General features: G+C 39.9%; 1 long non-coding RNA gene across 1 annotated transcript in view; it reads right to left on the bottom strand.

The window, feature by feature from the left end:
* Window positions 1-9,911: 9,911 nt before the first annotated feature.
* LOC134730824 (uncharacterized) overlaps window positions 9,912-25,734 on the bottom strand; it is a 145,634-nt gene continuing 129,811 nt past the window's right edge. Inside the window, exon 3 of the long non-coding RNA XR_010112805.1 lies at window positions 9,912-10,017. This is a non-coding gene — a long non-coding RNA (uncharacterized LOC134730824). The remainder of the gene's footprint in view (window positions 10,018-25,734) is intronic.

The raw sequence follows: 25,734 nt of genomic DNA, 5'->3' as shown, positions 1-25,734 counted from the left end.
GAAGCAACAGAACAAATGAGAGTCAAGAAGTCGTGTCCTGGCATCCTGAGCATAGTGTCCTGGAATAAGCGGACTGGAGGCAGGAAGACCCAGGAGGAGGTTCTTCCAGCCAGGCATGACCAGCAATAAAGAAGAACCAAGATGACTCATAATGTTTCGGGGGAGGCAGAGTGCAGCACCTCATCACCCTCCCACTGGGGCATATACGCCAAACCTCAGAGATATTGTGGGTTTGGTTCCAGACCACTGCAATAAAGTTAATATTGCAATAAAGTGAGTCACACAAATTTATTATTTTCCCAGTGCATATAAAACTTATGTTTATAATATACTGTAGTCTATTAAGCATGCAATAACATTATGGCTAAACACTGACAATAGACATACTTTAATTTTTAAAATACTTTATTGCTAAAATATGCTAACGATCATCCGAGCCTTCAGCAAGTCATAGTCTTTTTGCTGGTGAAGGATCTTGCGTTGATATCGATGGCTGCTGACTGATCAGGGTGGTGATATTGACTGATTCAGGTTGCTGAAGGTAGGGGTGGCTGCGGCAATTTCTTAAAATAAGACAATAATGAAGTTTGCCACATCAGTGGACTCTTCACAAAAGATTTATCTATAGCATTCAATGTTGTTTGATAGGATTTTACCCACAGTAAAACTTCTTTCAAAATTGGAGTGAATCCTCTCAAACCCTCCACTGCCTTATCAAATAAGTGCATGTAATAATCTAAATCCTTTGTTGTCATTAAAATACTCATGGCATCTTCACCAGGAGTAGATTTTATCTGTAGAAACCACTTTCTTTGCTTATCCATAAAAAGCAACTCCTCATATGTTCACATTTGATCATGAGATTGCAGCAACTGAGTCACATCTTTGGGCTCCAATTCTAATTCCAGTTCTCCTGTTATTTCTACTACATCTGCAGTTACTTCCTCCACTGAAGTCTTGAACCCCTCAAAGTCATCCATGAGCATTGGAATCAACTTCTTCCAAACTCCTGCCAGTGTTGACATTTTGTCCTCCTCCCATGAATCATGAATGTTCTTAATGGCATCTAGTATGGTGAATCCTTTTCAGAAGGTTTTCAATTTCCTTTGCCCAGATCCATCAGAGGAATCACTATCTATAGCAGCTATAGCCTTATGAAATTTATTTCTTGAAGAGTAAGACTCAAAAATCAAAATTACTCCTTGATCCATGGGTTGTGGATTGGATGTTGTGTTAGTAGACACAAAGATGACATTCATCTCCTTGGACATCTCCACCGGAGCTCTTGGATGACTAGGTGCATTGTCAGTGAGCGTTGTCAGTAATATTTTGAAAGGAATTGTTTTTCTGAGCAGTAGTTCTCAACAGTGGGTTTAAAACATTCAGTAAGCCTTGCTATAAACAGATGTGCTGTCACGCAGGCTTTGTTGTTTTGTTTTAGAGCATAGGCAGAGTAGATTTAGCATGACCCTTAAGAACGCTGGGATTTTTCCAGGTGGTAAATGAGCATTGGCTTCCACTTAAAGTCACCAGCTGCATTAGCCCCTAACAAGAGAGTCAACCTGTCCTTTGAAACTTTGAAGCCAGGCATTGACTTCTCTCTACCTATGAAAGTCCTAGATGACATCTTATTCCAACAGAAGGCTGTTTCATCTGCACTGAAAATCTGTTGTTTTGTGTGTCCACCATAATCAATTATTTTCTTTTTTGTTGTTGTTACAATGCTCAGATTTACTTATTTATTTAAGGATTTTTGTTGGGCTTTTTTTCCAACTTTTATTTTAGACATAGGGCATACATGTGCAGGTTTGTTACATGATGGGTATATTGTACCCAGGAGTCAGCATAGTACCCAATAGATAGTTTTTCAGCCCATGCCCCCTTCCCTCCCTCCTGCCTCTAGTAGTCAGCAGTGTTTATTGTTTCCATGTTTATGTCCATGGGTGCTCAATGTTTAGCTACCACTTATAAGTGAGAACGTGTGGTATTTAGTTTTCTGTTCCTGGGTTAATTCACTTAGGATTATGGCCTCCAGCTCCATCCGTGTTGCTGTAAAGGACATGATTTCATTCTTTTTTATGGCGGCACATCATCAGTTATCTTAGATTTTCTGGATGACTTGCTGCAGCTTTTATATTAGCACTTGCTGTCTCACCTGGCACTTTGATGTTATGGAAATGGCTACTTTCCTTAAACCTCATGAACCAACCTCTGCTAACTTCAACCTTTTGTTCTGCAACTTCCCCACCTCTCTTAGTCTTCATAGAATTGGAAAGAGAGAGTTTTGCTCTGGATTAGGCTTTGGCTTAAGGGAATGTTGTGGCTGGTTTGATCTTCTATCTACTAAAACTTTCCACGACAGCAATAATGCTGTTTTGCTTTCTTATCATTTGTGTGTTCATTGGAATCGCACTTTTAATTTCCTTCAAAAGCTTTTCCTTTGCATTGAAAACTTGGCTAACTGTTTTGCACAAGAGGCCTAGCTTTCAACCTATTTCAGCTTTCAACATGCCTTTCTCACTAAGCTTAATCATTTCTAGTTTTGATTTAAAGTGAGAGACCTGTGACTCTTTGTTTCACTTGAACACTTAGTGGTCATTTTAGGGTGATTGATTGGCCTAGTTTCAATATTGTTGTATCTCAGGAAATAGAGAGGCCCAAGGAGAGGGAGAGAGATGGGGGAACGGCTGGTCAGTGGAAGTGTCAGAACACACACAACATTGATCTATTAAGTTGCCATCTTAAGTGTGTATGGTTCATGGTGCCCCAAAACAATTACAATAGTAACATCAAAGATCACTAGTCACTGATATAATAATAATGCAAAAGTTTGAAACGTTGTGAGAATTATCAGAATGTGACACAGAGACACAAAGTGAGCACATGCTGTCGTAAAACTGGCATCAATAGACTTGCTCAATGCAGGGTTGCCACAAACCTCGAATTCGTATTAAAATATATATATATATATCTGTAAAGCACACAAAAAAAAACAAGGTATGCCTGTACAGCATTATAACATGAAGACTTGAAATTCATACCAGACACAAAATAACCATTGATTTTACATCCTACCCTATCATGCTTCTTCCCTTATCTATTCAAATGTCTCTGAGTAGAGGTATGTGGAGAAAAGAGTTAATATGGCGGGGCGCGGTGGCTCACGCCTGTGATCCCAGCACTTTGGGAGGCCGAGGCGGGTGGATCACGAGGTCAGGAGATTGAGACCATCCTGGCCAACATGGTGAAACCCCTTCTCTACTAAAAATACAAAAATTAGCTGGGTATGGCGGCACGTGCCTGTAATCCCAGCTACTCGGGAGGCTAAGGCACGAGAATCGCTTGAACCCAGGAGGCGCAGATTGCAGTGAGCCGAGATCGCGCCATTGCACTCCAGCCTGGCTACAGAGTGAGACTCCATCAAAAAAAAAAAAAAAGAAAGAAAAGAAAAGAGAAGAGTTAACATATCTGACCTGAGACTGCTACCCTTGGAAAGGTCTGCTTGCAAGGTTGGTGTCTTGAAACTTGACACTCAAACAGTTCCTTAAATGATAAGGATGGTTTATAGTGCCTGCCCGTGCAAATAATGTGGTTTATGCTAAACACCTGCTTTCCTTCTAGGAGCCTGGAATTTTGGTGTGAGCCATGCAATAGGCGCCTATGTGACCAGCCTCCAACAAAAAACCTTGGGAGTCTCCAGAACTCCCTGGGCAGAACATCACACACATGTTGCTGCATTTTCATTGATGGGTTAAGAGTGAGCTCTATGAGACCCCTCGTAGGAGGGAGAGAGAATAAGGAAATCCGGATGAGATTCCTCTAGAATCTGCATGTGGATTCCTTCAGGGCTGCCTCTTTTTCCCTTACAATTGGATGTGTACCCTTATTACATTATTTCAATAAATCTCAGTTATACACTGAGCCCCGTGAGTGCTTCTAACACATCTCTGAACATGGGGGCTTTGCGGACCCGACACAGGGTCTGTCCCTGCCTCCCACTGTGGTGTCCCCTCCCACTTACTCTGCCAACAAATGCAATCCAGCTCCCATCCACATCACTTCACTGACACAGTGTTTACCATGGATGTCTCTGCCAAACAACATCACATGAGTTGTAAGAGTCAGGGTACTGTAGCTACGTCACGCATATCAGAATGGCTTTCCAACCCTCTGGATCGTGTGCTTTCAGGTGTGATTCAAAACACATCTCAATCAGTTTCTTCAGAAAACCAGACAGCCGGTACTGAAGAGCAGGCCCACTACCTAAAGGCTAAAATGTAGCTGTCATGACTTCAATGAATGCTAGCTAATGGATCCAAACCCTACAACAGGAGCCAGCGGGCTGTAGCCAAAATCAGCCCAGTGCCTGTTCAAGTAAAGTTTTATTGGAACAGAGCCATGTCCATTTGTTACTTAGTGTCCATGGCTACTTAATCTCTACAACAACAAGGTTGAGTAGTTTCAAAGGAGAAGAGTCCCAATGGCCCCAAAAGCCTAGAACGCTTACTAACTGACCCTTTACAGAAAATGCTAGCTGACCTTGCCTTAGATGGACAGATTAAAGTTCCGCAGAATAAGAAGAGAAAAAGAGGATGAAAGAGACAGGCATTATTCATTCTACACGTTTGCCTCCACCTGGATTTTGAGCCTTATTTCCACATTTTCTGGGTTGTCTGGCTCAAAAAATGTAACCTTAAGAGAGGAAGTCACAGGAAATTAGAAGCCCTTTTCTCTGCTTGGTAAAAAGCTCTTGCTCAAACACTATGAACTGCCACATATTAGATTTATTCATTCAATAAATGTCTACAGAGCAGCAACTCCATGTAAGGCACTGTGCTGAGTAATCTGGCAAAGCACAGAGATAAACCAGACATGATACCTGCTCTCCAGGGGCTCCCAATCCAGGATGTAAGCACTTTGCGGGCAGCAGCCATGGTCTGTTCATGCTCGTGCCCCTGGTGCAGAACTCTCAGTGTACCTGTACTAAGTAGGAGCCAATAACTGCGTGCTTCTCTCTGCACTGATGAAATGGGAAAGCCACAAGAGTGGCTCTTAACCTCTAGTCTTTTTTTTTTTTTTGCTTTGCTTTTATTTTTTAAATTGACAAATAATAATTGCACATATCCATGGGGTACAGTGATGTATTAATATATGCAATGTATGGTGATAAGGTAAGGGTAATTAGTATATCACCTCAAACATTTATCATTTCTTTCTGTTGGAAACCTTTAGTACCTCTTGTAGCCATTGGAAAATATATACCATGTTATTGTTGTTATTATTATTATTATTACTATTATTATTTGAGATGGAGTCTCACTCTGTCGCCCAGGCTAGAGTACAGGGGCGCGATCTCGTCTCACTGCAACCTCCACCTCCCGGGTTCAAGCAATTCTCCTGCCTCAGCCTCCCGAGTAGCTGGGATTACAGGCATGCGTCACCACACCCGGCTGATTTTTATATTTTTAGTAAAGACTGGGTTTCACCATGTTGGCCAGGCTGGTTTCAAACTCCTGACCTCAGGTGATCCACCTACCTTGGCCTCCCAAAGTGCTGGGATTACAGGCGTGAGCCACCGTGCCTGGCCTCCTATGTTATTATTAACTCCAGTCATCCTACAGTGCTATAGAACACAGAACCCATTCCTCCCGTCTAGCTGTAATTTTGTATCCTTCAACAAATGTCTCCCTATCTCTCCTTTCCCAACCCTTCCCAGTCTCTGGTGTCCTCTGTTCTACTTTTTCTTCTGTGACTTCCCCTTTTTTTAGCTTCCACATATGAGTGAGAAGATGGGTCTAACCTCTAGCCTTGACCTAGGTCAGTTATTCAAAATCCATTGTATACAAACATATCCTCAGGTTGAATAAGATGTGTTTTTAAAAAAGTTTTCAACTTTCGTTTTATTTATTTTATTTTATTTTATTTTATTTTGAGATAAGAGTCTTGCTCTGTAGCCCAGGCTAGAGGGCAGTAGTGTGATCTTGGCTCACTTTAACCTCCGCCTTCCAGGTTCAAGCAACTCTCCTGCCTCAGCCTCCCAAGTAGCTGGGTCTACAGACACATGCCACCACACCCAGCTAATTTTCTGTATTTTTAGTAGAGACGGGGTCTCACTATATTGGCCAGGCTGGTCTCAAACTCCTGACCTCAAATGATCTGCCTGCCTTGGCCTCCCAAAGTGCTGGGATTACAGGCATGAGCCACCACGCCTGGCCTCAACTTTTATTTTAGATACAAGAAGTCACATGTAGATTTGTTACATGAGAACATTGTGTGATACTGAGATCTGGAGTATAGATCCATCACCCTAATAGTGAGCATAGTACCTGAGAGGCAGTTTTTTTACCCCTCACCACTCTGCCTTCACCCTCTAGTACTATACAGTATCAATTGTTCCCACATTTTTATGTCTATGTGTGCTCAATACTTAGCTCCCATTCATAAGTGAGAACATGTGGTATTTGGTTTTCTGTTCCTGCATTAATTTGTTTAGGATTATGACTCCAGCTTCAACAATGTTGCTGCAAAAGACATGATCTCATTTTTTTTTATGGCTGCTTTATATTCCATGGTGTATATGCACCACATTTTTTTTATCCAGTCTACCATTGATGGGCACCCGGGTTGATTCCATTCACCATTCCATTCCATTGCACCATTCACTATTGTGAATAATGCAGCAATGAACATACAAGTGCATTTGTCTTTTTGGTAGAATGATTTGTTTTCTTTGGGGTATATACTCAGTATTGGGATTGCTAGGTCAAATGGTAGCTCTGTTTTAAGTTCTTTGAGAAATCTCCGGACTGTTTCCACAGTGGCTGAACTAATTTACATTCCCACCAACAGTATAGAAGTAGTGCCTTTTCTCCACAGCCTCACCAGCATCTATTATTTTTTGACTTTTTAATAATAGCCATTCTGACCAGCATGGGATGGTATCTCATTGTGGTTTTGATTTGCATTTCTTTGATGATTAGTGATGATGAGCATTTTTTATATATTTGTTGGCAACTTGTATGTCTTCTTTTGAGAAGTAACTGTTGATGTCCTTCACCCATTTTTTTAATGGGATTATTTGGTGTTCGCTTGTTGATTTGTTTATGCTCCCTATAGATTCTGGATATTTGGCCTTTGTTGGATGCATAGTTTGTGAATATTTTGTCCCATTCTGTAAGTTGTCTGTTTACTCTGTTGATGGTTTCTTTTGCTGTGCAGAAAGAAGCTTTTTACTTTAATTAGGTCCCACTTGTATTTTTGTTTTTGTTGCAATTGCATTGGGGGACTTAGCCAAAAATTCTTTGCCAAGGCCAATGTCAAGAAGAATATTTCCTAGGTTGTCCTCCAGGATTTCTATAGTTTGAGTCTTACATTTTGAGGGTTTTGTCTTTGTTTTTGTTGTTGTTTTTAAAAAGGGCTCTCGCCATGTTGCCCTAGCTGGTCTCAAACTCCTGGGCTCAAGCAATCCTCCCACCTCAGTCTCCCAAATTGCTGGGATTACAGGTGTAAGCCACCAAGCCGGGCCTGAGTTAATTTTTGTATATGGTGAAAGACAGGGTTCCAGCCTCAATCTTCTGCATATGGCTAACCAGTTATTCCAGCACCATTTATTGAAAAGGGAGTCCTTTGACCATTCCTTGTTTTTGTTGGCCTTGTCAAAGATTAGATGGTCATAGGTATGGCTTTATTTCTGAGTTTTCTATTCTGTTCCATTGGCCTGTGTGTTTTTGTAACAGTACAAAGCTGTTTTGGGTACTGTGGCTTTAGGGTATTCTTTGAAGTTGGGTAGTGTGATGCCTCTGGCTTTGTTTTTTTAGCTTAGGATTGCTTTGGCTATTTGGGCTCTTTTTTGGTTCCATATGAATTTTAGAATAGGTTTTTCTAATTCTGTGAGAAATGACATTGATAGTTTGATAGGAGTAGCATTGAATCTGAAAATTGCTTTGGGCAATGTGGCCATTCTTATGATATTGATTCTTTCAATCCATGAGCAAGGAATGTTTTTTCCATTTATTTGTGTCATCTCTGATTTATTTTAGCAGACAAAGCTTTCAGTAAGATTCAACATATTCCTTCATGACAAAAAAAAAAAACCTCAACAGGCAAGGCATTGAAAGAACATACCTCAAAATCATAAGAGCCATCTATGACAAACCCACAGCCAACATCATACTGAATGGGCAAAAGCTCAAACCATTCCCTTTGAGAACTGGAAGAAGACAAGGATGCCCAGTCTCACCACTCCTATCCAACACAGTACTAGAAGTCCTAGCCAGAGCAACCAGGCAAGAGAAAGAAATAAAAGGCATCCAAATAGGAAAAGAAGTCAAACTATCTTTGCTCATGATATGATTCTATACCTAGAAAATCCTAAAGACTGCCAAAGGGATCATCGAATTGATAAACAGCTTTAATAAAATCTCAGGATACAAAATCAATTTAAAAGATCAGCATTTCTACACACCAGCAATATCTAGGCTGAGAGTGAAATCAAGAACACAATTCCCACTTACAATAGCCACAAAGAAAATGAAGTGCCTGGGAATACGGCTAAACAAGGAGGTGAAAGGTCTCTACAAGAAGAAATACAAAACACTGCTGAATAAGATGTCTTATACATAGGTCCTTTTAAAAATACGTTTAATCAGTTTGATTACTAAATATATTTCCATTTAAAAGCACTGCTGAATGCCAAGTACCATGGACTGAATATTTGTGTCCTCCCAAAATTCCTATGTTGAAGGCCTAACCCCTAGAGTGATGGTATTGGAGATGGGGCCTTTGGAAAGTAATTAGGGTTAAATGATGCCACGAGGACAGGGCCTTGGTCTGATGAGATTAGCGCCCTTATAAGAGGAGACACTGTGTGTTCACTCCTTCGCCCAAAGCCCTCTCTCTTCTCTCTCTCTCTCTGTACCTCTGTATGCACACAAAGAGAAGTCATCATGTGAAGACACAATGAGATCATTGCCACCTACAACCCAGGAAGAAGGCCTTCACCTGAACCCAACCATGCTGACATTCTGATCTCAGACTTCCAGCCCACAAAACTGTGAGAAATAAATCCCTGTTGTTTAAGTCATGCAACCTATGGTATTTTGTTATGGCAGTATTATTTACAGTCCTCAGGGACAGCAGAAAAGTCAAGTGGGAATTTTAAAGTTGTGATTTATCTACATATTTGATTTTATATACTTGCTGTACTATCATTTATTTGAGTCATTAGCAATTTAGAAAGCTTTGTATAGCATTGTTGTAAATAATGATTTATTAAACACCAATTTTGATTCTGAAAGGAAAGAATTCTAATTTTAAAAAATAAAGAAAGAAGAAAGGAACACAATTGGATATAAGAGCTTATAAAATACAGCTCATAAAACTGCTGGTCTTTACGTTTCTGGGCTGTGAGAGAGTCAAAAGTGTATATCAAGTACTACTTTCTCTCATTTCTTGTTAGTTTATAGAAAATGTAATTCCTAAAGCTCTACTAGAACAGGTAAGATTAAGTCAAACTTGCCTAAGATCCAAATATCCTTGAATACCTTCTATAAATCTTTCAGAATAGTTTTCTTTGGAAGAGAGGGATTATCTAGGTCATAAAAATTAATTTAATCCTCAAAAAATTTAAATGTATTCCATCACCTAAACAGCATATCTGGATTTGGCAAAATGCCTCCTTATCTTGCTGGGGATTCAGTCCATAGAGACAAAATAAAAAATGATTCATACCCATAAGCATTCAGGAGCTGCAGAGAGCTACCACCACAGTAAATCAATGAAATGTCTATTTCCCACAGCTGGAATGTTATGTCAATGTGAGAAATAAAGCCTTGGCCCCTGGAAATCACTTATTTCTTCTCATCTGAATAATACCAGCTCTGTCCAGGGCTCAGCTTTGTACTTGCCTAGGGAATATGATGCAAATCCCTGGGAGGAAATTTTCCCCACTCCAAGAATCATCTCCAGCCACAGGATGATCCCTGGGGTTTCATTCATGGAGAGCCTTGGTGATCTGGGCTGGAAGAGATGGAAAGGAGAACAGGTCTGGTCACTCACATGGGCTGGAATCTCCTTGAGAGCTGCCCCCTGACAGCCCATGGCATCTTGGGCAGCTCTGACTCAAACATCACCATCTTCATACTGGGCAAAAAAAGTCCCTGTACTTTTCACCCATTGTTCCTATTTCTTCCTCTTGGCACCATGCTATTGAAGAGGTCTGCCCCTTTCCTAAAAGGCATTCCACTTGAGAGTGGAAGGTAGACCTCCCTCTGCTCTTCACTCTTCCCTGAACCAAATGTATCCCATTATGTCTAGGTGCCTCTTAAAGAGAGAAGCCCAGAACTACATGTGAAGACCCCAGGAAGCCTGATCCCCATGGAGTCAGATTGGGATTTACACCTCCTTTGTATGTGTTCATATTAATGAAGCCTGAAATTATACAGCTTCTTAAGGCAGTCACATTGTACCATTAATTCTTTTTACAATTTGCATAGAATAACCTAACCCAATTAAATGTATGATTACATTAAGAAGCAATTCCTTTAGCGTGCAAAGGCCCCTAGAAGAGTTTGCACATAACCTTATAGAGAGAAGCCTGCTTCTGAATTGATTTCTCAAATCTATTTTCCCCTGTCAGCCTTCTGACAGTCAGGTACCAAGACAGCACTTGATCTGCGGGAAGAAGAGGTAGATTTTGTGAGAACTGGGGAAGTCAGGTCTATGGGATACCACACAGGACAGAATGAAGGGAAGGAAAGAAACGACACAAAAATAGGGGGTGGGATGGTGTCAAAGGAAAGCTTTTCTATAGCTTTTCCAGGGTTTAAAATTGCCTGAGCCAGCAAATCCACTCTTTACCCTTTTCCTTGCAGTGAATTTTCTAAGAGCAGAAATGCAGTCACGCAGTCAGCCTTCTCAGATGGAAAAGGGATTGTTCCCATTGGTGTGTTCAGCAACTTCAAATTTCACCCCCTCTTCTGGCAGGTTCTAAGCCACTCTATTGTCCCTTTAAGGCTTTTAAAAATGATCTTTACTTTTCCCCTAATCAACCTCGTCATAAACAGCTGCATGACTCCTTAGCCAAGCAATTAATCATGGCAGGGATGGGCATGGCGGGGAGGATGGACAAACCAGAAAAACTGCCTAAGTAGCCTGAACAGCAGCTGTTGCATCACAGACTCCCAGCATTACAGAGTTAGAAGAACATCTGAGTCGCCAAACCACTGACTTTGCATGTTTTTCATGGAACACTAGAAAGACAAGATGCAGTGAGGTGGGGTGACTTTGCTAGAGTCTGGCAACTAGCTGAATAATCAGAGAAAGGAGGGAAGAAAACGAATATATTCTGAGCACCTCCAGGCACAGGCTGGGTGCTTTCCATGTATTTAACTCTCACACTAACCTTGTGAATATGCATTGTAATATTCTTTGTATAGGTGTGCTCACAAAAGTTAAGCCCACAGACCTTGCCCAAGGTCACACAGTTAATGTGTACATGAATGAGATTTGAACCACCTAAAAGCCCATCATATTTCAATCTTACTACACAGCCCCCTTAAAGCCACGAGAAATGCATCTGCAGCCATTTGTTCCATTTGCTTCTTGGTTTGTTAAACTTCAACGCCACATGCTGAAACCCACAGATGCAACTATATAATCCTATAGCAACGAGAAATATAAAGAGGCAATGTTAGGAAAAGGCTCCATATCACCAATGTTACAGATCCTGCAAATAAGTTTGCCTCTCCAAGCTAAACAGTCACCATGGAGTGAGCAGCAAGAGAAAACCAAGAGTTCCATATCATGTCTAGGAGCATCTTTTAACACGTTTGCAAACAAATGTATCACTGTGGGTTTGTTGCCCAACTTACATCTCATTTCTGTGCATAGAAAAGATGCAACTTAGCCATGTTTGCTTGGCCAGGTGAAGCCTGGAGGTGTAGGTCACATGGGTGGAAAAACACAAAGAGCCAGAGTGAGCTAAGTTTGGAGAGACGCCGGGATCAGTAGACTAGGGGATGTTTCATCCCCCAGTGAAAACATGGCTGACAGCCCTCCCCAAGGACAGTCTGGAAAGCACAGGTCAGTAGAGAAGCCTCAGGCGAATTAGTAACTATGAAGCAGTAACCAGTTGATTCTAAACACTTATCCCTACAAGGAAAAAAAAAAAAAGCAATTTAGTCAGGCCTTTGACGCTCACAGATTTCTAGGGCAAATTTAATGGTACCTCTGTCTCCTTGTGATTCTTCCTTACTGAAAAACACTAAAGATCTCAAACAGTATGCTCACACTATGATATACCCCCTAGCCCACCTGACAATAGACAAACTACGCAAGAAGAAAAAAACTAGAAGTCATAGATTCAAAAATAAGATAAATGTCTCTATGGAGCTGTTGCAATGCAAAGTGATCAGGGCTGAGGACAGAAGATCCAGGCTACGAAGCCCAAAAGCAGGAGGGGTGGCAAATGGCTCCGTCTCTCAAAGGAGGGTGTCTCAGTCTCCTTGGGCTGCTGTAACAAAATACCAGATAGGTACCTTAAACATATATCTCTTCACAGCTATGAAGACTGGAAGTCCCAGATCAAGTCTGGCAGGGGTCAGTGTCTGGTAAGGGCTCTTCCTCTGGCTTGCACACAGCCACCTTCTTTACCATGTCATCACATGGCCTTTCCTACGCACTCATACCAGGGTTGAAAGAGAGAACACAAGCTCTCTGCTGCCTCTTTTTATAAGGGCCCCACCATTATGACCTCAATTAATCTTAACTACAAATATAGCCATACTAGGGGTTAGGGCTTCAACATATGAATTTTGGAGGGACACAAACATTCAGCCTATAACAGAAAAAAAATGACCTGTGCTTCACTGTTGGAATCAGGGGCAAGAAAAGGACTTGGGTTCCAGGCTCATGAAAAAAGGCCAAGAAACAAAGGTACCAATCTGCTGCCTGAGATGAAACTAGAGCCTCATGATCAGGAATTAAGCCACTGGTTTGTATCATTCCCAATATTTCCATGGAGTGGGAACCCCAAAATACCATCCTAAGACTTGAATCTGGACTAAGAGCCTGAGAGGTCAGATGAAGGCAGGAGCAAAATCATAAAACTCTAGATATGAAAGCAAAGCAAGCAGAAATAAACAAAAACCCTCATTGAAGACGACCCCATAGGCATCTTAATGAAGATTCTTATTTGTTGCCACCACTGCTGCTTCCAATCATCTTGAGAAGGGTGATTAGGTAGTGTATTGATTTTCACCCTTATTTTAGAATATGTGCATTTTAATGTTATAATTTATCTTTAAGTCCTTAAACTGCGTCCTACAAGTTTTGATCTGTCATGTTTTCATTATGATCCAGTTCAAGATATATTTAATTTTCATTGTCATTTTCTTTGCTGCATGAATTATTTGTGAAAGTATTTTTGATCTCCAAACATCAGAGATTTTGAGTCTTTTTCTGTTTTTTTTTTTTTTTTTTTTTTGCTCAATTTATGCTGGATTGGAGAGCATGTTCTATATGATCTCAATCCTTTTAAATATGCTGAGACTTCTTTTAAGGCCCAAGGTAGCTTTAAAAAACAACAGCTCCTATGTTTGAAAACTTAAAATGTACTCTTAAATCATGCATACGTTGAAGACATAATAATGAAATCATAAAATCTTTTCATATAAACTGCAATGAAAATATTGTATATAAAAACTTCTGAGTGCAGTGTAGGTTGTACTTAGAGAGCAATTCAGAACTTTAAGTACATTCATCAAGATCAAAGCAAATAAGAAAAAGATTGAAAATTAAAAATTAACTCAAAGAGTTAGTAAAAGAATGAGAGAAGAAAGTAAATAAGAACAGAGAATATTAAAATAGAAAATCTCTGAGTGCAGTGTAGGTTGTACTTAGAGAGCAATTTAGAACTTTAAGTACATGCATCAAGATTGAAACAAATAAGAAAAAGATTGAAAATTAAAAATTAAAGAGCAAGTAAAAGAAGGAGAGAAGAAAGTAAATGAGAGAGAATATTAAAATAGAGAACAAAGAGACAACTGAGAAGATAAACAATCTAAAAACTGTTCTTTAAAATAAGAAAAATCTCTATCAAAAATGATTTTTTAAAAAATTCTGTTTTTCATAATCCAGCACATAAACAGAACCAAAGACAAAAACCACACGATTATCTCAATAGATGCAGAAAAGGCCTTTGACAAAATTCAACAAACCTTCATGCTAAAAACTCTCAATAAATTAGGGATTGATGGGAACTATCTCAAAATAATAAGAGCTATCTATGACAGACTCACAGCCAATATCATACTGAATGGGCAAAAACTGGAAGCATTCCCTTTGAAAACTGGCACAAGACAGGGATGCCCTCTCTCACCACTCCTATTCAACATAGTGTTGGAAGTTCTGGCCAGGGCAATTAGGCAGGAGAAGGAAATAAAGGGTATTCAATTAGGAAAAGAGGAAGTCAAATTGTCCCTGTTTGCAGACGACATGATTGTATATCTAGAAAACCCCATTGTCTCAGCCCAAAATCTCCTTAAGCTCATAAGCAACTTCAGCAAAGTCTCAGGATACAAAAGCAATGTACAAAAATCACAAGCATTCTTATACACCAATAACAGACAAACAGAGAGCCAAATCATGAGTGAACTCCCATTCACAATTGCTTCAAAGAGAATAAAATACCTAGGAATCCAACTTACAAGGGATGTGAAGGACCTCTTCAAGGAGAACTGCAAACCACCGCTCAATGAAATAAAAGAGGATACAAACAAATGGAAGAACATTCCATGCTCAGGGGAAGGAAGAATCAATATCATGAAAATGGCCATACTGCCCAAGGTAATTTATAGTTTCAATGCCATCCCCATCAAGCTACCATGACTTTCTTCACAGAATTGGAAAAAACTACCTTAAAGTTCACATGGAACCAAAAAAGAGCCCGCATTGCCAAGTCAATCCTAAGCCAAAAGAACAAAGCTGGAGGTATCACACTACCTGACTTCAAACTACACTACAAGTCTACAGTAACTAAAACAGCATGGTACTGGTACCAAAACAGAGATATAGACCAATGGAACAGAACAGAGCCCTCAGAAATAATGCCACATATCTACAACTATCTGATCTTTGACAAACCTGACAAAAACAAAAAATGGGGGAAGGATTCCTCATTTAATAAATGGTGCTGGGAAAACTGGCTAGCCATATGTAGAAAGCTGAAACTGGATCCCTTCCTTACACCTTATATAAAAATTAATTCAAGATGGATTAAAGACTTAAATGTTAGATGTAAAACCGTAAAAACCCTAGAAGAAAACCTAGGCAATACCATTCAGGACATAGGCATGGGCTAGGACTTCATGTCTAAAACACGAAAAGCAATGGCAACAAAAGCCAAAATTGACAAATGAGATCTAATTAAACTAAACCGCTTCTGCATAGCAAAAGAAACTACCATCAGAGTGAACAGGCAACCTACAGAATGGGAGAAAATTTTGCAATCTACTCATCTGACAAAGGGCTAATATCCAGAATCTACAATGAACTCAAACAAATTTACAAGAAAAAAACAAACAACCCCATCAACAAGTGGGTGAAGGATACGAACAGACACTTCTCAAAAGAAGACATTTATGCAGCCAAAAGACACATGAAAAAATGCTCATCATCACTGGCCATCAGAGAAATGCAAATCAAAACCACAATGAGATACCATCTTACACCAGTTAGAATGGTGATCATTAAAAAGTCAGGAAACAACAGGTGCTGGAGAGGATGTGGAGAAATAGGAACACTTTTACACTGTTGTTGGGACTGTAAACTAGTTCAACCCTTGTGGAAGTCAGTGTGGCGATTCCTCAGGGATCTAGAACTAGAAATAACCTTTGACCCAGCAATCCCATTACTGGGTATATACCCAAAGGATTATAAATCATGCTGCTATAAAGACACATGCACATGTATGTTTATTGTGGCACTATTCACAACAGCAAAGACTTGGAACCAACACAAATGTCCAACAGTGATAGACTGGATTAAGAAAATGTGGCACATATACACCATGGAATACTATGCAGCCATAAAAAATGATGAGTTCATGTCCTTTGTAGGGACATGGATGAAGCTGGAAACCATCATTCTCAGCAAACTATCGCAAGGACAAAAAACCAAACACCACATGTTCTCACTCATAGGTGGGAATTGAACAATAAGAACACATGGACACAGGAAGGGGGACATCACACACCGGGGCCTGTTGTGGGGTGGGGGAAGGGGGGAGGGATTGCATTAGGAGATATACCTAATGTTAATGACGAGTTAATGGGTGCAGCATGCCAACATGGCACATGTATACATATGTAACAAACCTGCACATTGTGGACATGTACCCTAAAACTTAAAGCATAATTTTAAAAAAATTCTGTTTTTAAAAAATAAATAAAAAATAAAAATAGGGAAAAATAACAAAAATAGAGAAAAAAGCACACAAAACTAAGGCTAGAGTATAGATTTTTTAAATCATAAGAAGATGTTATATAAATTTTAATACAAATAAATTTGAAGGGTAGGATAAAATAATTTTCTAAAGAAAAAAGAATAACAAAATTGATTCAAGAATAAAGATAGGCCAGGCACAGTGGCTCACACCTGTAATCCCAGCACTTCATGAGGCCAAGGCAGGAGGATCCCTTGAACCCAGGAGTTTGAGACCAGCCTGGGCAACATAGGGAGACTCCATCTCTACAAATAATGAAAAATTAGCCAGGCATGGTGGTACATGCCTGGAGTCCCAGTTACTTGGGAGGCTGAGGTGGGAGGATTGCTTGAGCCTGGGAGGTCAAGGCTGCAGTGAGCCATGATGGCGGCCACTGCACTCCAGCCTGGACAACAGAGCAAGACCCTGTCTCAAAACAATTTTTTAAATAAATATAAATCTTAGCCAGGAGTGGTAGCACACATTTATAGTCCCAGCTACATAGAAGGCTAAGGCAAGAGAATTGCTTGAGCCCCGGAGTTTGAAGCTGCAGTGAGCTATGACCATACCACTACACTCCAGCCTGAGCAACAGAGCAAAATCTCATCTTAGCAAAATAGAAAAGAGAGAGAATAAAGATAAATCCTAACAAAAATCAATAGTTGTTAAATAAATTGCATTAGTAACCAAAAGTTTCCCCATAACCCTCAATTCCTGAAAGAAAAAAAAAGACCCCAGGCCCATATGGTTTTACAGGCAAGTTTACCTACCTTGAGGACAAATAATGTCTGTCTTACACAAGTTGTATCAGAGAGTAGAAAAAGACAAAAATGTATTATATTGTTTTGATCCAAAATACTGTAAGAAATTAAAGGCCATACTCATTTATAAATATGTGCACAAAAATATAAGGAAAATGAAGTTTATAAATGTCAATATAAAATAAAAGACCACCAATCAAATTTAATTCATCAGTTTATCGTAGTTATACAAGAATATTTCAATATGAGAAAATGAAGTTACATAATAAAATATATTATGTAACACTGACGAATGAAAAAACAATATGATAAAAAAGCATAGCATTTAACACACATTTATGAAAAAATAAAGTCCCTTTACAAATTAGGAATAAAAGAAAATATCCTTAATATCAAGTACATAGCAAAAGTGTATTCATTTCTTAGGGCAGCTGTGGCAAATTACCACAAACTGGGTGGCTTAAAACAACAGAAGTTTATTCTCACAATTCTGAAAGCTAGAAGTTTGAATCAAGGTGTCAGAAGAACCAGCTTTCTCTGGGGTCTCTAGGAGTCTTCCTCGCCTCTTCCTCCCTTCTGGTGGCTGCCAGCACTTGTTGGCTTTCCTTGGCTTGTAGATACATCACTGCAAGCTTTGCCTCCATAGTTATGTGGTGTTCTTCCTTTGTGTGTGTGCCTGTGTCCAAATCTGTCTCTTATAAGGACATCTGTCATTGGATTAGAACCCACCCTAACCCAATAAGGCCTAATCTTAACTTGATTACATCTGCAAAGACCATATTTCCAAATAAAGTCACATTCACAGGTATCCAGAGTTAGGACTTCAACGTATCTTTCGGGGGAGCACAATTCAAACCACAACAGAAAGCCTACAGCAAACGTCATATTTAGTGGTAAAATATTAGAGACATTTCCATTAAAGTCAGGAATAGCACAATAATCCCATTATTATTTCTGCCATTTAATATTTTCTGTAGGTTCTAGCTAATGTAATAAAGCATTCTTAAAAAGTATTCTTAAGAGAAACAAGAGGAGTAAGAACTGAAAGCAGAGAGAAAACCATCTTTGTTTGCAGATGTTAAGATTATCCACATAGAATATAAAAAAGAATCTATATATATGCTATTTAATAAAAAATTCAGTAAGATGTTGGATGCAAGAGCAACACAGAAAAATCAATAGCCTTTTGGTAGATACACAAATAACAAATTAGAAAATATTCATCCAAAAAAGGATTCCATATACAACGGCCCTAAAAATGGTAAGAATCTCAGGGGATGGGGAAGGAGAAATCTAACAAAATACGTGTAAAACCTACTGGGAGAAAAATTATGATGCATTGTTAGCAAACATAAAACTCCTTATTAAACAGAGTGTTATATAGCATGTTCATTGATGTGAAGACTCAATATCTTAAAGATGTCAATTCAAGCCAATACAATTCAGTCAAAATCACAATAGGCTTTTTAACTAAATTTGACAAGTCGATCCTAAAATTTATAAGAAAACACAAAGGGCCAGGAGAGTTAAGATTGTTTGAAGAACAGAGTTGGGAAGATTTATCTTATCAAATAAGAGACTTAGAAAATTATAGCAATTAAGATGGTATGGCATTAACACAGAGAAAGAAACAGACTGATAGAGCAAAATAAGTTAAGTGCAGACATAGACCTTGATTTATGACAGTTGTGGCTTTACCAATCCACAATGAGAAGACTCACTAATCAACAGGGGTTGAGACAGTTAGTTGTCCAAATTATACCTTATACCATTCACGAAAATCAACTTCAGCTGAGTTAAAAATCTAACTGTGAAAAACAAAACTTCAAAACTTTCAGAAGAAAACATTATATTGTGTCTTTAGAATTTAGAGATAAACAAGACACACAAAATGAACAATTAAGATTAAAAGGCATTCAATTAATGACAAAATGCAGTGATTTGATAAGCTGTACACTAAAAGAAGATACTTGTGTCACAAATAACTAGAATATATAAAGAATTCCTAATTATCAATAGATAATAGAAAATGTATATTTTAAAACATGGAGTAAGTCAAAACAACAAAATAATATACAGCAGTTAAAATGAATAAACTAGAGCTTTATCTATCAACATTGATAGATCTTAAAAATATAATATTTAGTTAAAAAAAAGCAAGTTACCATATGAAGGAGCATTTAATTTTAAAATAGGTAAAAAAAAGTATACGTTATTCATGGTTACACATCTATAGAAACACGCATTAAAATTATAAACACCACACTGAAGATAGTGGCTACCTCTAACAGGAGGGAGAACTTGGGAATGATTATCTAAGCTGGGTGTTTCTAATGTGTCTAATGTATTTTGTTTCTTTAAAAAACTCTTATTTACCTAAAATAACATGTTCTATCTATATATGCATAGAAACGTATCTGAGGGGAAGTTGGCTCAAATGGGTAGTGGATTTGGGGTGAGTTTTGCCTTCATAATAACTGTATGTTCTTCTTGAAACTTCTTGAGAAGTATATTACAGACAAAATGAAAAATATATTGCCATTTTTTTAGTTATCTTCCATCATATTGCCAATAAACAGAAAGATCTATAATATCTAGGTTGGTTGCTCACACTCTTTTATTGGTAGTATAAATTGGTGCAATTTTTCTGGAAGGCAATCTGGTAATAAACATAAAATTTTTAAATATACAAACTCCATGATCTATTAATTTCACTTCTAGAATTTGTCACAAGGAATAATAAAACAAGTACAAAGAGATGAGTATACAATAATATTTGCTGCAGGTTGTCCATAAATTAAAAAAAAAAACTTTTAATTTCTAGACAATGGTTTCAGAATTAATAGCTGAAAATTGTTTTCTTCCAGTTATATAAATATGGTACATCCATACAGTGGAATGCTACACAGCCATTAGACATGAACCTGGGTCTCTGCATCTATGGACATGGGAACATATTATTAAGTGGGAGAAGGCTATGAAGCAATAAATATGACATTGTATGTATTAAGCTTCTTCAGGTTGTAAGCAAGAAGAATTGATTCTAGCTAGCATAAACAGAAAGATAAAAGAAGGAAGAGGAAAAATTCAATGCAAGGTAGATGGATTTACTAGGAAGATACTATGCTATTTCTTGGATTAGCATTGAAGAACAAATGAAATAACTAAGAATGAGGAAAGGGAAGAAACCAGAATAGCTTCAGTGACCATAGCAGAAAAAAAATTTCCAAAGTTTTTGGGAGAATTGATCTAGATTGGTCTAGACTGGATCAAAAGTCTACCAAAACCAATTATCTTTGGCTCATCAAACAACATAAACATGATTCTGAAGACCCACCCAACTTTGATTATTGAGATGTTCCCAAAATAAGAAAATTATTGTGCAGGTACCCAAGAGGTATTTATTACCAGTATGATCTCAGTTTTGTAATATAATGTGTGTGAGTGTATGTGGATGCGCATGTCATGATGATGGAGTAACGAACGATGCTCACTTACTTTCATACTTTTCTGTTTGTCTTTTTTTTTTCAATGAACATGTATTACTTTTATGATTTTTTCTTTCTTTGTTTCCCTTTTTTTCCTTCCTTCCTTCCTCCCTCCCCCACCCTCTCTCCCTCTCCCTTCCTTTTTTAGAGACAGGGTCCCACTACATTGCCCAGACTGGTCTCAAACTTTTAGCCTCAAATGATCCACCCACCTCAGCCTCATAAAGCATTGGGGTTACAGGTGTGAGCCACTGTACCAGGCCTACTTTTATAATTTTTTTTTTTTTTTTTGAGACAGAGTCTCTCTCGCTCAGTCACCCAGGCTGGAGTGCAGTGGCGCTATCTCGGCTCAGTGCGAGTTCCGCCTCCCGAGTTCACGCCATTCTCCTGCCTCAGCCTCCCAAGTAGTTGGGACTACAGGCACCCGCCACCATGCCAGACTAATTTTTTTGTATTTTTAGTAGAGACAGGGTTTCACCATGTTATCCAGGATGGTCTTGATCTCCTGACCTCATGATCCACCGCCTCAGCCTCCCAAAGTGCTGGGATTACAGGCATGAGCCACTGCGCCTGGTCTATAATTTTTAAAAAAGCAATTTTCATGTTGGGAGAAAACCTGTCATTTTAGAATATGCTAAGATATATTTTGAGGCCCTAGATAGACCTGACAGCCAGAGGGTGTAAAGTTTTCATCAAATACTCCTAAGAACTGAAAGTAACCACTAGCCCCGCCTCTGTCTCAGCTGTCTTCCCACCTCAGCTTCTCCATCACTCACCCAAATGTGTTCCTTCATATGAGAACAAAAAAGAATTGGCCAGACACATTGGCTCACACCTGTAATCCCAGAACTTTGGGAGGCCAAGGTGGGAGGATTACTTGAGCCCAGGAGATTGAGACCAGCCTGGGCAACATAGTGAGACTCCAACTCTACTAAAAGAATAAATCGGCCAGGCGCGGTGGCTCATGCCTGTAATCCCAGCATTTTGGGAGGCCGAGGCAGGTGGATCATGAAGTCAGGAGTTCAAGACCAGCCTGGCCAACATGGTGAAATCCCGTCTCTACTAAAAATACAAAAAAGTTAGCCAGGTGTGGTGGTGGGCACCTGTAATTCCAGCTACTCGGGAGGCTGAGGCAGAGAATTGCTTGAACCTGGGAGGCGGAGGTTGCAATGAGCCGAGATCGTGCCTCTGCACTCCAGCCTGGGCAAAAGAGCGAGACTCTGTCTCCAAAAAAAAAAAAAGAAGAAGAAGAAAACAGCCAGGCATTGTGGCACATGCCTGTAGTCTCAGCTATTCGTGAGGCTGAAGCAGGAAGATGGCTTGAGCCCAGGAGTTCAACATTGAAGTGCGCTATGGTCAAGCCACTGCACTCCAACCTGGGCAACAGTGAGAGAAGAGGTGATTATCCTATAAAATACACAGTAACTCAGGACAGTACAGCCAAACCCTCCCAACAGAAGAAAACAGTTTTCAGCCATCAGTCATCATCTGGTAATGTAATATTTTGCAAAAGCTGGAATCTTGACTGAGTTTGTGTCTTTCTCTGCTTAACTGATTCCCAGAAGATAGTTTTTGGATGCTGTTTTCTCTTTCTCTTTTCTGGTATATGTATGGATTACAGGAATGTAGAAATTATTTTAAAATCTTTTAAGCATCTCTTGTGCCCCCTCCTCTATCTGTTCTGGGCATTTACGATGCATCCCATGAAAGAATATTCATTTGACAAATGTTGCTCAACACCTTCATAAGACAGAACAGCTCAGACTTTGGCATCAGGATACCTTTAAATCTTGACTTTGCTTTACATGTTGCATATCTGAAAGACGTCCTGTGAGTGTTCTGAGCCTTTGTTTCCTAATCCGCAAAATGCGAACAGCACCCCACACCTCACAGGTTGTTGAGAGGAATAACTGAGAAGATGGGTGTGATAGCTTTTATCTAATCCACACAAATTATAGTTAACATGTCTACTTGCCCTCTAGATTTTTAGTAAATTGAGGAAAGGAATTATAGCTTCTTCATCTTTGTATCCCCAAGGCCCCGGACAATGCATGGTGATGATGAGGAGGAGGGGGAAGCAGGGAGATGGAAAGAGGATGGAAAAAATGACTGCCATTTGTACCAGGTGCTGTACTAAATGAATACTTTCATCAAAGCCTCTGACTTGTCTGTGTCCTCAACTGTACCCAGGTTCAAGGGATTCTCCTGCCTCAGCCTCTAGAGTAGCTGGGATTACAGGCATGCGCCACCACACCCTGCTAATTTTTGTATTTTATTTTATGTTATTTTATTTATTTTTTGAGACAGAGTCTCGCTCTGTCGCCCAGGCTGGACTGCAGTGGTGCGATCACAGCTCGCTGCAAGCTCTGCCTCCCAGGTTCACACCATTCTCCTGCCTCAGCCTCCCAAGTAGCGGGGACTACAGGCGCCCGCCACCAAGCCCAGCTTATTTTTTTATTTTTAGTTGAGACGGGGTTTCACTCTGGATGAATTCATTCAGCCAGGATGGTCTCCATCTCCTGACCTTGTGATCCGCCCATCTTGGCCTCCCAAAATGCTGGGATTACAGGCATGAGCTATGGCACCCGGCCAAGGCATTCTTCTTAATAGAAACAAAAGGTAGTGGGAAGTCAGATGTTAATATTGAGCCATTGAAAAAACTGAAGCAAAAAGCTAAGTGGCTCACCCATCCTCAAGTCAATGGTAAAATGTCATTCTGTGCTCCATTTCCAGTTCCTAGCCAGTTTCCAACCAAGTGAAAAGACAACAGAAAGTCCCTGGGGTGAGATGAGGAGCAAAGAGAAAGCTGCTATGGCCTAGGACCAGCATAAGAACAAAAGAGACTATTTGCCGACCTTGGAGCACAGAGCTTCACTGCAAGGATAAGAGACTTTCCAAAATGGGAATGGAAAATTACAACCTGGGAATCCCACATTTTATCTAAAAAACCAAGGAGTGATTTGCTCTGTCAGGAGAACTCCCAAGAAGTGAATGGTGAGCACCTGTCTGGGGCCTCCCAAAGGTGTCTGTTCTCAAAGGCACCTTCTGAGCCCAGAGGGTGCTTGGTGATCACCATGGGTGTCAGTAGCACTTTCACTTTCCTCTCTTGATCAACAAATAGAGAAGAACTGCTTTGTTCCTCAGATGAACCCATTTCTGCAATTCCAGCATGTGCTCAAGCTGTCCAAAGTTATTGTATCAGAATGCAAGTCACATTTTACTCCAAGGCTGGGGCTACTTTCTTCTTACTGATGATAACAACAAAACAAAACAAAAAAACAAGGATCGGAGAAAGTTACCAAGATCTTGTAAGTTTGTGCATGGTTTAACTGAGTCCCCCAAGAAGTATGCAATGCCTAATCCCCAGTGCAACAGTGTGGGGAGGTGGGGCCTAATGAGAGGTGATTAGGCCATGAAGCCTCCACCCTCATGAAGGAATTAATGCTATTATTGTGGGAGTGCATTCATTATAAAAAGGTGAGTTCAGGCCAGGTGTGGTGTAATCCCAGCACTTTGGGAGGCCGAGGTGGGCGAATCACCTGAGGTCAGGAGTTTGAGACCAGCCTGCCCAACATGGCAAAACCCTGTCTCTACTAAAAATACAAAAAATTAGCTGGACGTGGTGGTGGGTGCCTGTAATCCCAGCTACTCAGGAGACTAAGGCAGGAGAAACGCATGGATCCAGGAGGTAGAGGTTGCAGTAAGCTGAGATCATGCCACTGCACTCCAGCCTGGGTGACAAGAGTGAAACTCCGTCTAAAAAAAAAAAAAAAAATGAGTTTAGTCCCCTTTCATCTCTCTCTCTTGCCCTCTTAGCATTTCCACCATCTGCATTCCTCCATGGGATGATGCAGCAAGAAGGTCCTTGGCAGATGCTGGCCCTTTGATCTTGGGCTTCCCAGCCTCCAGAATGATGAGGCAATAAATTTCTGCTCATTTTAAATTACCCAGTCTCGGGTATTCTATTATAGTGGCACAAATAAACTAAGACAGTTTGCTTTATGGAAAAGAAACTCATTTGCTAAGAAAATGAAGGGGACTGGGTAGAATTAAGTACTGCTAATGAAATTTAGGATCAAGAGTGCCTGCAGGTGCAATTCCTGCTCAGAACAATTAGCATCCCATTGATCGGGATGGTATCTCTTTGTCACAGATCAAACACCAATGCCAGCAGCTCCTTCACAGATCTGTGCCAGTGTCACACTGCACTCAGGGGACTCTTTGTCAGCTGGTCTAACAAATGGTAAAACAACCCCAAATAAGGACAAACACTAAATCAAAGACCGCCAAGGGGTCTTCCTGTGGTTCTGGAAAAGTGTTTTGCAGCTCCATTCTGCACTGTGGCCAGGATGAGCCACTGGGTATAAAGGACTATGCATCAGGGCTGGGACTAGGCTGAGGCAAGGTTTTTGCCTCAGACACAACATTTAAGAGGGCACCAAAAAACTCAGCCATCAAGATGACCGATACTCTAATTCAATATTTTTTAAAAGTCAAAATGAATGCAAAACAATCATGATAACAAAATGCCAACATTTTGAAGAAAGACAGGATCAATACTACTGATTTTTCTTGTTGCCTCAGGTTCCAATATGGCTCAGTACATCACTGTTACTGATCCTGTCTTTCTTTACAATGTTGGGCATTTTCCTCATCATAGATTATTTTGCATTAATTTTAGGTTTTATAAATAGTGCCTTAAAATGTTATTTATCTTGATTTCCAAAATTGTGGGTGCCCCATTACATTCTAGGCCTGAGGCAAGTGTCTCACTTTCCCCCATATCTTTGTGTTCCTCTTTTTCCACCATGTTCTCTCCTTTGACAGCCCCACCTCATTTACATTTCTTTTAGACTCTTATCTCTCCTCTGTTGTGTATTTACAGAGGAAAGAGACCCAGAAGCTGGCATCCCTGTATAGTCAGAGTCATGCTTCTGCTTGCAAACCTTCCTGACGTTCCCTGGGCTCATGGCTTCCTATTTTCTAGGCTTGTTTTATATGCCAG

This window comes from Pan paniscus, chromosome 6 (genome assembly GCF_029289425.2).
Source record: "Pan paniscus chromosome 6, NHGRI_mPanPan1-v2.0_pri, whole genome shotgun sequence".
NCBI lineage: Eukaryota > Metazoa > Chordata > Mammalia > Primates > Hominidae > Pan > Pan paniscus.
This window is presented reverse-complemented; position numbering and strand designations above follow the sequence as displayed.